Source organism: Aptenodytes patagonicus, chromosome 1 (genome assembly GCF_965638725.1).
Source record: "Aptenodytes patagonicus chromosome 1, bAptPat1.pri.cur, whole genome shotgun sequence".
Taxonomy (NCBI): Eukaryota; Metazoa; Chordata; class Aves; order Sphenisciformes; family Spheniscidae; genus Aptenodytes; species Aptenodytes patagonicus.
In genome coordinates this window covers 114,485,083-114,497,428 of record NC_134949.1, presented here as the reverse complement: position 1 = coordinate 114,497,428, position 12,346 = coordinate 114,485,083, and the positions used below count along the sequence as shown (strand labels likewise).

General features: G+C 39.8%; 1 protein-coding gene across 7 annotated transcripts in view; it reads left to right on the top strand.

Annotated features, from left to right (window-relative positions):
- The window catches only part of NRIP1 (nuclear receptor interacting protein 1), a 104,549-nt gene that overhangs the window by 72,791 nt on the left and 19,412 nt on the right, over nucleotides 1-12,346 (top strand). For 4 of the 7 annotated variants that reach the window (XM_076352161.1, XM_076352138.1, XM_076352144.1 and 1 more), the window contains one exon: nucleotides 6,633-6,681. The exons of 1 other annotated variant lie outside the window; for it this stretch is intronic. The gene's annotated coding sequence lies outside the window, so the exon portion shown is untranslated. Of the gene's footprint in view, nucleotides 1-6,632; nucleotides 6,682-10,100; nucleotides 10,121-10,266; nucleotides 10,287-12,346 lie in introns of those variants that run through there. 2 more of the 7 variants (XM_076352183.1, XM_076352175.1) reach the window with 2 other exon arrangements.

Sequence of the window (12,346 nt, the reverse complement as noted above, 5' to 3'; positions counted from 1 at the left end):
ATGTTTGCAGAATTAAAACTTTTACTGCCAGCTTTACTGAATGAGCATGCCTGATAACAACACTAAAATCTTGATGAGAATTTTGGAATGCAACTCAGCCTGGAGTGGACTGCTATATTTGGAGGAGAAAAAAACAAACAAAAATACAAACAAACAAAAACCCAAATAAAATTAATCAGATTTTAAAAACATTCTTACTTTACATTGGAGGCATGCAGTTGATTCCGGCCTTGGTTAACTGTGTAACACCGCCTTTCCTCTGGAAATATTTAAGTTTTAAGTAAGAGTTGGCACTTGAGCGTATCATCAAGTTGGGCAGATTTTAGAGGCGAATTCCAGTTTAGGTACGTTTTTGAAAGGTAGCTATGCCCTGCTCGAGATTGTGAAATGCCTGTTACCCATCTCCACCCCCTTTCCTTCTGTTACCACGCTTTACCATAGTAAAGAAAAGAGGAAGTTGAGGTGTTGCATAACTTCTCTAAGTAAATAGATTTTCTGTGAAGATACTGAAGGCAGCCTTAACTCAACCAGTGCTGTAGCTACCAGATTCCCGCTAATGCCAAAGGCAGTTGTGTAATTAATGGCCTTGTGTACTGAACTGAGACTGCTGCGAAACCTCTGGAGGGAATTATTTTGTCTATTGTGTTGGTTAACTTTCCCTGAAAATTGTAAGTGTTGCTGATACTCTGGTGGGGTGATGGGGGAGGATTTTACAAGGCCTGATGAAATAAGCTCTGGCATCTTTTTCCTGACCACTGGACAAAGCATCTGCAGCAGCAGAATCGGATTGAATGATTGAAATGGAACCGTTAATAAAAACGTGATCAGTCTTACTTGAGGGGGTGAGCGTGGCAAGATAAGAAAGTGGAAAGCTGCACTTATAAGTTTTTCTGTGTTTTTAAAGTGTTCTCCTTGTAAAATCGTAGAAAGAATTGGGACCTGGTTTTGGTACTAGTACGGTTGCCTATTGCAATCGTGGTAAATGATCTAGAGTAGACAAGATTATTAATCTTCATTGTCTAATCTATTCTCTCGAAGCCATTTGAAAAACCTGAGGCTTGTTAAAAGTTCCAAACTTTTTTTTCCTTTGTTTGGATCTTTGCTTCTGCAACATCAACCGTAGGTGGCACTGACTATTAGCAGTTACAAGGTTTGAGATACTTCCATTCCTCCCAGAATTATATGTTTTGTAAAGCCAATGGCAGCCACTTGATCTATTTTCTCCCGCTCTGGCAAAGAGTACATGTGGCAGGTATCTGCAAGTTCTACCACTGAATAAGTATAGGAACTAAGTTATTTAGTGAGCTTGGTCAATTTGGAAACTTCCAACTTCTGAGGCTGGAATTTGAGTTTGTGAGAACTTATCAGGAAAAACGTTAATTATTGATTATCAAGGGATGAATATTCTTCCTGTGCTTTTTGGCTCTGTTTAAATGGGTGGCAAACTCGTCTCTGCAGGCTTAGTTCTAGTTACTGGTGCGACTTGCAGAGGATGCTCAGTCAGGCTTGGTGTAATTCAGGGTTCCAGAGCCTGGGCACCACGGAGCAGTTCAGCACATGCAAAAAAGCCGCCTGTCTGGATTCACTTGGTACTGCAGCTTCAGTCACCTTTCTTTCATAGCTCCGCTTCTAGCATGGGCTGCTGGAGTTTTATTTATACACTGGTGTACGTATGGATGAACGCATACCCTGTTTTCTAGTCCATCTGAGCAATCCAATGCTGTGAATGTATTGCAGCTGAATTAGACTGGTAAAAAGGAGATTTTGACAGCTTTCTAAAGCAAGGAAGTAAAAACGGACCTGTTTGGGAAGGAAGTGCTTAGACACGTGTATACACGTTTATACCTACTTCACTGTGAAAGATCCTTGCTTCAGGATGAGGATTTTATTGTTCTTGGTTAGGAGAGAGACTGAAAGTGGGCAGTGGATCAGAAGAGCCGCTGCTGCAAAACTCCTATCTGCTGCTGCTGTACAGTGGTCCTTCCAGCTCCAATCAACTCAATAGTGCTTGCCCAGCTCATTAGGACTGTTTCAGCATGTCAGGTATCTGAGAAATAGGGAAAGTTGGTGGAATTATGTTTTTGATCCTAATGGCATCATTCATCTTTTCCGCTCAGTACTGACACAGTTGTTTTCTTGGGGAGAACATTGTTTCAGCAGGTATAGTGGAAAACCTGTATTGACTGTACTTGGCTGACACACATCTCCCCCTAAGAGTGATGGCAGTGCTGGTAATATTTCTTATTTTGGAAGATAAAGGCATTTACTGTGGTGTGCAAGTCCTATGCCTTTAGTAGTCCCCTTTGTTTTCTCAAGTTTAGTGTACTCAATTGTTGTTTTGTTTCACCAGTAGGAAAAAAAAAACAAAACACCCACAAACTGTAGAGACAGAATATCTTGTAATTAAAGGGCCAAACTGAGGTTTAGAAAATCTTTGTTCCTTTGATATGGATATGGACTTCATGTGACTGTGGGCAAGTTGTTTAATCTTCCCCTGTGCTTGGTGTTCCTCATGTGTAAAGTGGGAATACTCCAAAGGACTGCTGTGATATGTTCATTGATGTTTGTAAAGTGTTCTGTTTTGTTCAAAGACAGAGTAACTTTTTTCTTGCAATTTTGACAATGCCCAGTAGCCTCCAACATGGTTTAGACCAGCACAGTCTACGTAATAAGAGGTCCTGGTGAACAATGAAGGAGTGAAATTACTATGATCAGTCTGTAAAGAGCAGCAGCCATATAACATCAGCTACTTAGATGTCAGATTGAAATAGGTCTTTGGTAACTGAAATGCCTCTTACTTGTCATTAGTTTGTTTGTGGGTGGGGTTTTTTATGACCTCATTTTATGTATAAGTAATATGGAATTGAATTCTGTAGTTCACTCAAGTCCAAAGTAGTTTGGGATTTTCTTTTCCACATTCACGTAGTGGATGGATAGTCTATGAAAATCCCTTCCATAGTTACGAATGTTGCCTACTGTCTGCAGCTTGGTGGTGGAGTACATCAAGGTTTTTTTAATTATGGAGTTTTTAAATGATGGCTGTATGTTGCATCGAAGAAAAACAGGATGCCCGGTCAACTTCAGACACTTCCTTCTCCTCAGCTTTTCTACCTGTGACTATCATTTTAACAAAGAAAATAATTTCATGGAAGGGTAGTTCAGATGCATGTTTTGTGTAATATGCAAGTGTGGACTCTTGCACGTAGTTACAGCTGACAGAGTACAGTCAACAGAGGAAAAAGTCTCTTATCAACAGTTCCCTGCTCCTATGAGCATTTTTTCTGTTTTCCATGATTTATGAGGTCGCTATGTCAAAGGTTTTTGTAGCATTCAGCTAGTCATGATGGAGTGCAAACCAATTTGAAATTAAAAATGGCTGGATGAGCTTTACTATGCAAAAATTAAACTCGTAATCAAATTTGCCAATCGAACAAAGAGAAATGTTTAACAAGAGAGGTTTTAGTGGCAGTACCTAGAGTGACAAAGATTTTGCTTACATATCCCTAGCAAATAGTCTGGGTTTTTTGGATGTGCATTAGGAAAACTGTCATAAATACTCTTACCTTTAGCTGTGAGGAACGTGGATCATGCTAGCTCTTGGAAAATATCCATTTGCTTTAAAGTAAGGTAATTAAAGGTGAATACAAGAATTCATGGAAAACTTGAAAAAAGGTGCTTTCAGTAATATGCTATGTTCAGATGTATTAGTAAAAAGGGAGCAGCTGTTATTCCATGTTCTTTAGAGCCATTCATGTCTTATCAGGCAGCTGACAAAAATAATTTACATTCGGTACACACTTTGCTTCTCGTATGTAGAAGTGAATTACAAGAATAGTTTAGTCTATTAATTTTCATTTTGGAATCTTCCTCCCCACCCCCCAGCTTAAGTGGAGCTTTTGGTCTGCATGGTGATGGATAGGGAGTAACTTACTGATTTTTCTCCTTCCTTCCCTCCCTCCCTCCCACCCCTTTCTCAATAACAGATTATAGAGTCAAGATGGTTTAGATCTTCCAATCCTCCCTCTTGTTCCATTGGTCAAGATCACAACAAAAATAATGTAAACCCCTGAAGATTTTGACTTCCCATCCATATGCGTTGTAACACGATGTTTATTGCAGTTCAGTGGAAATACTTCCTACAACGGTGAAAAAATATAGCTGATGTTTTAGGAACCACGCTACCTAGAATTTCACCGCTGGCTTTATATTTTAATGAAGCAGGTTGCTTGTATCCTTTTATAGTGTGCAGTATCCTACATAATCTTGTTTCTGCTCTTATTTTTCTTACTCTTCAGGACTTCATGCTTGTGAGATAGTGTCCCAGGCAGCTTGGATGGCCTCACTGTCTTCAGCTGCCATTGACGCTTTTCTTCCTGAAACCTACTTTTTCTCTACAACCTGTCCTTTCTGCTTAGTTATCCCTGTATCTTGTCTTAGTTTGTAAGCACTTTGGGGTTGTAGTCTGAATTTACGGGAATATAAAATGTTTTACAATAGTAATTATGCCATGCAGTGTCTCCCAGCAAATGTCAAGTGCAGACAGACTTGCTCTCATAAACCTGGCAGAATATAAAGATGACAAGTGGAATTTGCATGCCAGTAGGTTATTCTTGGTAAGCCAAACTGTCCACCTTCAGAAGTGCTGCAAGCAAGCTCTGGGTTACATGATTTAGTAGAGAGATACCAAAGGGACTTTGGAAGGAAGTCGGGTTAAGTTTTATAAAATAAAACTGAAAACAGAGGTAGACCCAGTAAATCCAATCCCTCTCACTTGAGGAGTGGGAGAAGTTACGTGCAAAAGAGTGGGGAACTCGCAGAATTAAGTCTGCTCTTTGGGCTCAGAGGGTTATTTCATTAAGGCAGCTGAGACATAGAAAGCGTCCTTTGTTTCACTGAAAGAGGCCTGGGTTTGTTTTTAACCGGTCCCTGGGACAGGTACTTCCTCTGCCTTCACCTTCCTCCTCAAAAGTTTCCTTGTTCATGTCGTCTTTGGCACCATTTGCTGTCAAGATTAAAAATAAATAAATAAATGTTGTCACTCTGAAAATAAGTTTTCCTAGGAGCAGTGTTTCCTTTCCTTTGCTGGTCTTTCTGGTCTTTCATCTATCTGCACTATCTGAAGTGAAAACAGGTTGCGGCAGGGTAGGGATATTGTCATTGTGCCAGCCAGGGAAGGAAAAGAGCTTTCACTAGATTTTTAATAGCAGCAGCTCAAGAGAAGGGGAGCCCTTTGACGCTATGTTTTAGCCCTTCTACGTTCTATTTTATCCCTTCTGTACCCTTTTCTCCATATCATTAATCTTTGTGTTCTGTTGATCTTTTAGTGTGTATCACTCTCTTTCCCCTCCAATCATACGAAGTAAAAGAAGAGTATCGGGTGAAAACTGTATTATTAGAGCAACACGTATTGTTGTACTGCAAAAACAAAAAATGCATTTTTTTCTTTTGTAAGAGGAAGGGAAAACATACTTATCCTGGAGGCCAGTGTTGCTCTAGGGCTTCATTTAATTGTTGTCCGGCTAAACTAGTACCGTGTATGTACTCAGCGTCTTACAGGTGCAGATGTATTTATTTTAAACTTCATGTAGGATATGATGAGGGAAGGGGAACAAACAGTACAGTGTGAATCTGTGAGGAAAGGCAAGCAACATACATCATTTGTGGTTTGGCTTGTGGTTTTCCACGAGGTATTTCGGTGGATTTGGATTAATTTTTGCTATGGTGATTTACTGTTGGAGGAGAGGAAGAAATAGCCTCTAGAGTGTCGATGATCTTCGCCTGGGGAGCAGTGCAGAAGCATAATGGAATTTCCTGTGTGAGAGGTGCCTGAGTATTACAGTAAAAACGAGTGTTTGTGGAAACAAAAGGGTAAGGAAGAAGGACACAATAAGTGGTTAGGCTATGTGGGTAGAAATGGAAGAGTTATTAATGTCTGTAGAACTCAGATGAGAAATTTTAAACTTAATCTAGAGCAAGAGGAAAACAATTGAAGACTTGAAGGAAAGGGTTATATGGTCAGAGTGTCTTGAGGGGAAGGATTACAATAACAGCTGTGCTTTGTGTAGTGTGGAAGGGTCACTGGATGTCGGTGATGTTACAGAAGTGTGGGTTGTAGAAGTAGGGAGCGGAGAAAAGACTAAGTGAGAGTAGCTTAAGGATAATAGTGGGAGAAAACGAGTAGGGTTTTAGAAAAGCAGAATGCAATGTCAAGAGTGTGTTCTGTGGTGTTGGTTTGGGGGTTTTTTGGGGTTTTTTTTAAGTCATCATGGGTAAATGGATAGCGGGAATGTCAGAATAAAGATAATCACCTGATGACAACTTTTTTTGACAAAGTGGATGGTATTAACCGGGCAAGGAGACCTGTCCCTCTCTCCTGGCATGTTATATTTACCAGCTTGCTCAGCTCAGTTTCACTGATCAAGCTTTGATACTGTCACAAACTGACCACAAGTATAACCAACTTCAGGGGAAAACTCTCTTTTAGTCTGTTGATACCTTGTTAAGAAGTAAGACAGGCTCCCTTCATGAGCTAATACTGACTTAACAGAATGACTTTCCTGTTACAGTAGAAATAAAATTGTTTTCCACCATACGTTTCTGCATCCTGATTATGATGTATTTATTTTTGGCAGGGTGGAGTGAAAAGCAGATTCACAAAGATCCAGCATTGACACTTGGAAGGTATGAGTTTCTGCCCCTGAACTTGGGAAGAAGTTTATTAACCTGTATTTTTTCTCACCCCAGGCATGGAGTGGTAACTTTATCTAATTCACACTAACTTTCGTCCTTAACCCTCTTAAGAATTGTGAGTCGGAGAGTGGCTTATTTCATATCGCCACATAGTCTTTGATCTCTTTCTCCTGAGGTTGCTAACTAGGGTGCCAAGCTAACAATCTGCTAAAAGTTTCCCGAGAAGCTGGAGACATGATCACCTGCCCACCAGAACTTCTGGCCTTTTCTCAACAAATGGATTTTAAGTTGTATGCTTTTAGAGCATAAAGTCTCTTTGAGAAGAGTGGGGTTTGTTTTTGGGTTTGGTTTGGTTTGTTTTTTTTTTTCCTCTGGTCTTCCTTTGTTACCCTGTTTGGCTTGTACCTCCCTGTCCAGTGTGATTAACTTCTGCATTAATTTGGTATTTGTGAGTTGTCTTGTGGTTCTGTAAGATTCTGCAGGTACGTATGAGTCTGAACTGCTTGTTGAATGAAATCATATTAACGTAATCTTCAGTGAAGTTCTTTTGGTATCGTTCACTGATGAAATTTAGCACAGGGGTTCAATGAAAACCACCTTCAGCTTTATGACAGACTCCAAAGAAGAGAAGAAACAAAAAAAAGTATAGTTTAGTAAGAATACAGGCAGTCAATGAAACTTATCTTCAGTTCACTGACAATGCCTTACTATATATTGATTCAGAAAACGCTGGAGTGAGTTACTGATGGCATATTGAGCTGGGAAATGACTCTTCCAGATACATCAAGGAAAGATGGCTTTATATAACACAAAGGACATGGGTTGTGACCTGTCAGCCATGCTCAGATCTCTACCGTGGCAGATTAAGCTGGGAATAATACCTAGCCTGATCAGCTGAATCGATAGGGTTGTGGTTATGGATAATAACTATTAGATCATGACTTGATACTATGTGATACATAGTTTAAGCTACTTTGGAGTTTCACGTGTTTATTTGCTAGATTCATGACTTTTAGGTCTTTTGTTTTATGACAATTTCCCTCTCTCTCCATGCTTTATCAGTAGACATTAAGCGAACAGATTAAAACTGTAATTACAACTTTGAGATATTTCTGTGGGGTTTTTTGCCCCCAAAGCTGAGACAAGATTTACAGAGGGAAATTCAGCACCTACCTCCCACTGCCTTTCATTGTTACCACCAGCCAATTTTGTTAGATGATGAATCGGTATCAGACTTCCAGTGTGTGGGAAACCAGATCACCTGCTATGGTTGGTGCGTGCTGAAGAACTTGAGGAATGGGAAAGCTGGAATAACTGATCTTGCACATCTTGTTTGGAAGAGGAAATCCTATGCTGTGTCCTGAATTATAGCTAATTATATTAGGAAGAATATTCACATTTTCAGTGTGAACCAGTTTGCTTTTATTAGTCATGATGCTTAAACTGGCGATGTATTACTGTTTTTCAGTACGGTAGATGTCCATCTATCATGTGCCTAATTCTGCAACCTTAATCTGTGTTGCATCAATTAGATGCTGCTCTCATGCACAAATCTGCATGTGTGCATAATCTTGCAATTTTTTTGTTGTCCTATTAAAATCCATAGGTCGTCTTATATTAGTAAAATAAGTAAAAAAAGTACAAAGTTAAAGGACTTACTGTCAAACTATTCATCAATATGTGATTTTAACATTTTCAAAAACTTGATTTGACATTTCACACATGTAAATATAAGCACAGACTATATTTTTTTTTCCTTTAAAAAAAAATAAAAGTACCTTTACAGAATTGGGCATTGGCAGCCATCCAGTGCTTCAAGAAATCCATTGTTGTGGACTACTTGACTACTAAATTGACCAGAAGTACTCTCTTCTTTGTGCTAGCTGTCATACTCATTTTTATTGCTATATTGGCTAGTCATTTATTGCAGTTTGTCATTACCCCCTTTTAAAAGACAGCACGCTTGAAATGGTTTATGTTAGGCTCTCTGTGTGGAAAGCTTTGGCTCTGCCTGTTCGAGCTCTCCAAAGAGGAATGGAGTAGAATTGGGTTTCAGACGTTTTCTCTGTGGTGTCACAGAAAGAAAAAGACCAAAACTGCCACTGCCTGCTGATAGCAGCCTGCCACATCCCCGCCGCTTGAAAAGTGGGGGATTCGATCCAAACTTCAGAACTAGCAGAAACCCCCTGCTCCTGCAGGTTATATATGTAAAGAGTGTGAACTTGTATTTAACAGAAAAAAAAACCCAACTGCTGCTGACTTGTTTTATTAAAAGTTTGGTTATGATGATTAAAGAAAGTCTTTTACAGCGTAACCATGAGAGAAGACCTAACGTGATACTGAATGAACAGTTATTAACTGCAATATAGCTCAAAGTAAAAGCTTTTTCACACATTTGAATTTTGATGCGTTGGTAAACTTAAATTAATTATATGACTCCAAATACACTTGCTTTAGAGTTTGAAGTGTTGGGTAGCTATACTGCTAATAAACCAATGTGTTTCCTAGAATGTTTTTGGTTGTGAAATGTCTTACACACATTTTCATCTGTGTGTAGTTCTCAGAGTAAGTTGCTGATTTGTTTGTGGATGCTGAATGAACCTCTGTTGGTTTTTTTTAATCTTGAATCATAATCATCTCCTGATTATTTTTTTTTATTTATTTATTTTCCTTCCTAACACTTCAATGCAGTGAGAAGCTTTATCAAAGTAGGAAGGATAGAAATTCTACTTGAAAAAAACGAACAAACCAAACATCTCCTTTTCTCTCATTCTGCTGAAAGGGTTTAGAAAAGGAGAGACTAAGGAAGAGCAGAATTGTATTGCCCCGAGGTCTACAACTTAACTCAATTTGATCTTAAACCAGTGACTGTTTTAAGATCTGATGAATCACTATCAGAGCTAAAAACACCTATACTGTTGCACTGGAAAGCTCGCATCCAAGGCTTCGGGAGTGATTTGTATTTGGCTCTAGTAGCTCAAGCAATACTATAGCTTAAAAGTGTGACAGTCTAATTCTTGTGACGGATGCTTTCAAGAAGGAGACAACTTTTTAAAACTTTTTTTTTTGTCTTTTTCATTTAAGGCCTATTCATTAGCAGCTAAGCCAACCCAATCACACAGGTAGAGTGCTGCAAGCGTAATACCTATACAAAAATTAAATGGAGAAAAATCAGTAAACAAATGTTGAAGCACAGCTGAAACAAGATGCAGGAGGGTGTGTGATGGCATGGAGGTTTTACTGGCAATGTCTGAGATGCCCACATAGAAGTGAGTTACACAGGTCACCCCAAATGAGTTCCAATAAAAGCTTTATACCAACACGAATGGCCCTATTTATAGACAGAGCTCTCTGTCTAAATATAAACTGCTCCCAGTCATGTCTAGACTAACATCAGAGCTGTGCTGGTGTTCAAAGTGAAGGTTCAGAAGTAAGAGTACAAGCCACACTATTCTTTAAATTGCTACTTATTACAATGGGCATCTAAACTTTGTGGAAGCGGTACACCTTTGAATGTCACATGATGTTGTGTCACCTAAGACACCTTTTCTTCCTCTTGTTTAAGCGTCAGAAGGTACATCTGGTGGACGTGACCTGTAAGCTAAATATTCTTCAGCATGTGTTTAAAGCTTTGAGAATGTATCAGTGGGTGGATGGATGGATGGATAGATCAGTAAATGACTTTCATTGCTAACTATTTTCATCAGCTGAGTTTTAATGAGTCTAACTGTTGCTACTGTGTTTAATCTGCTTACTCACTCTGCGTTCAGCATTAAAGCAGCTTTCTAGGAGGTAAATATTGTCCTGATTACAGAAGAGGTTAGTTTGATTGTGTTCTGCACAGACCTTGTGTTAAAGAGTTCTTTTTTTTTTTAAATTAAGAAATGTATGCTGTGCACACAGATAATTAGGATAGATAAGCGAGTGTTGTGTTTGGAAGTGCACATCCAAATATACAATTGCTATATTAAGATAAGTAACTCAGACTGCATGAAGTTAGCCACTGAGGTCCTGATTCTCTAGCAGTGGTCCTGTCACGTCCTGTATTTCTGAGTGGGTTCTCCTTTTGGATTTGTGATTTAATACGTATCAGCACGTAGCTGAATAGAGTGAAAAGGATGGCAAAAAGTGTCTTCCACTTCCTTTTCATTTATCTTAAGAGTTCCTCCTTAGTTTACTTGATACACTGCCGAACATCTATTGTCAAAATAGATAAGCACAAGGCAGCTGCTCTTAAAGGTAGGGAATACTTAAAACATGTAATGTACCAATGTGAAGAAAATGTAGTGGTATTTCTGGTAAGTGTACTAAAAAAAATAAATATATCCAGCAGCTTTGATCAAATGCCAGCTCTTACATCAGTCCTCTTTGTAATCTTTCTTGCTGATCTGTGACCTTGACCTTGTGTTTGTGTTTGTATGTCAAATCTATTTTAGGGATGGACAAATTAAGTTCAGTTTAATAGGATTTGTACTCCAGCTTCACAGGATGCCTCAGTAAAATATAAAAATAAAAATATTTGAATCAATTATTCTATTTCCAGTTATCTTTTCAGATTTCAGAGGGCTTGAAAACATTGACAATTTTTTATTTCTTTTTTTAATTTTGTTTAGGAGATACTTCTTAAAAAGGCATCTTTATCTCACTTATGAACTCTTCTAAATTCAGCACAGACGTTCTGCCTGGAGGTGGTGGGGCTTCTTCTTGGAGAATCTCACCAGTGGCAATGCTTTCATTTGGCATAAGTGTGGTTTGGCACCGAAAGGAGTAGTCCCTGTTTTTTGTTCTTCCTCGTGCCACTCTCGTAGTCACGTGTTCCCACACGGAAAACTGTGAAACAACCACTTGATAGTATCTTTGGGGTTTCTTTTGACGGTGATGAGGTCCTTAATCTGACTTGCCTTGTAGGAGCTTTCTATAGGAATGCTTGTGTCAATGCCGGGAAGGTGGCAGGCGCAAGCGGCTGCAGATCCATAAACCAAGACAAGGATGAAAAGCTGGACATGAGCCAGCAATGTGCGCTCGCAGCCCAGAAGGCCAATCGTATCCTGGGCTGCATCCAAAGAAGCGTGGCCAGCAGGTCGAGGGAGGTGATTCTGCCCCTCTGCTCTGCTCTGCTCTGGTGAGACCCCACCTGGAGTACTGCGTCCAGCTCTGGAGCCCTCAGCGTAAGAAAGACACGGACCTGTTGGAGCGGGTCCAGAAAAGGGCCACAAAAAAATGATCAGGGCGCTGGAACACCTCTGCTATGAAGAAAGGCTGAGAGAGTTGGGGTTGTTCAGCCTAGAGAGGAGAAGGCTTCAGGAAGACCTTACTGCAGCCTTTCAGTACTTAAAGGGGGCTTATAAAAAAGATGGGGACAAACTTTTTAGCAGGGCCTGTTGCGTCAGGACAAGGGGGAATGGCTTTAAACTAAAACGGGGTAGATTTAGACTAGATATAAGGAAGAAATTTTTTACGCTGAGGGTGGTGAAAGACTGGCACAGGTTGCCCAGAGAGGTGGTGGATGCCCCATCCCTGGAAACATTCCAGGTCAGGTTGGACGGGGCTGTGAGCAACCTGATGTAGTTGAAGATGTCCCTGCCCACGGGAGGGGGGTTGGAGTAGATGACCTTTAGAGGTCCCTTCCAACCCAAACTATTCTATGTTTTTATGA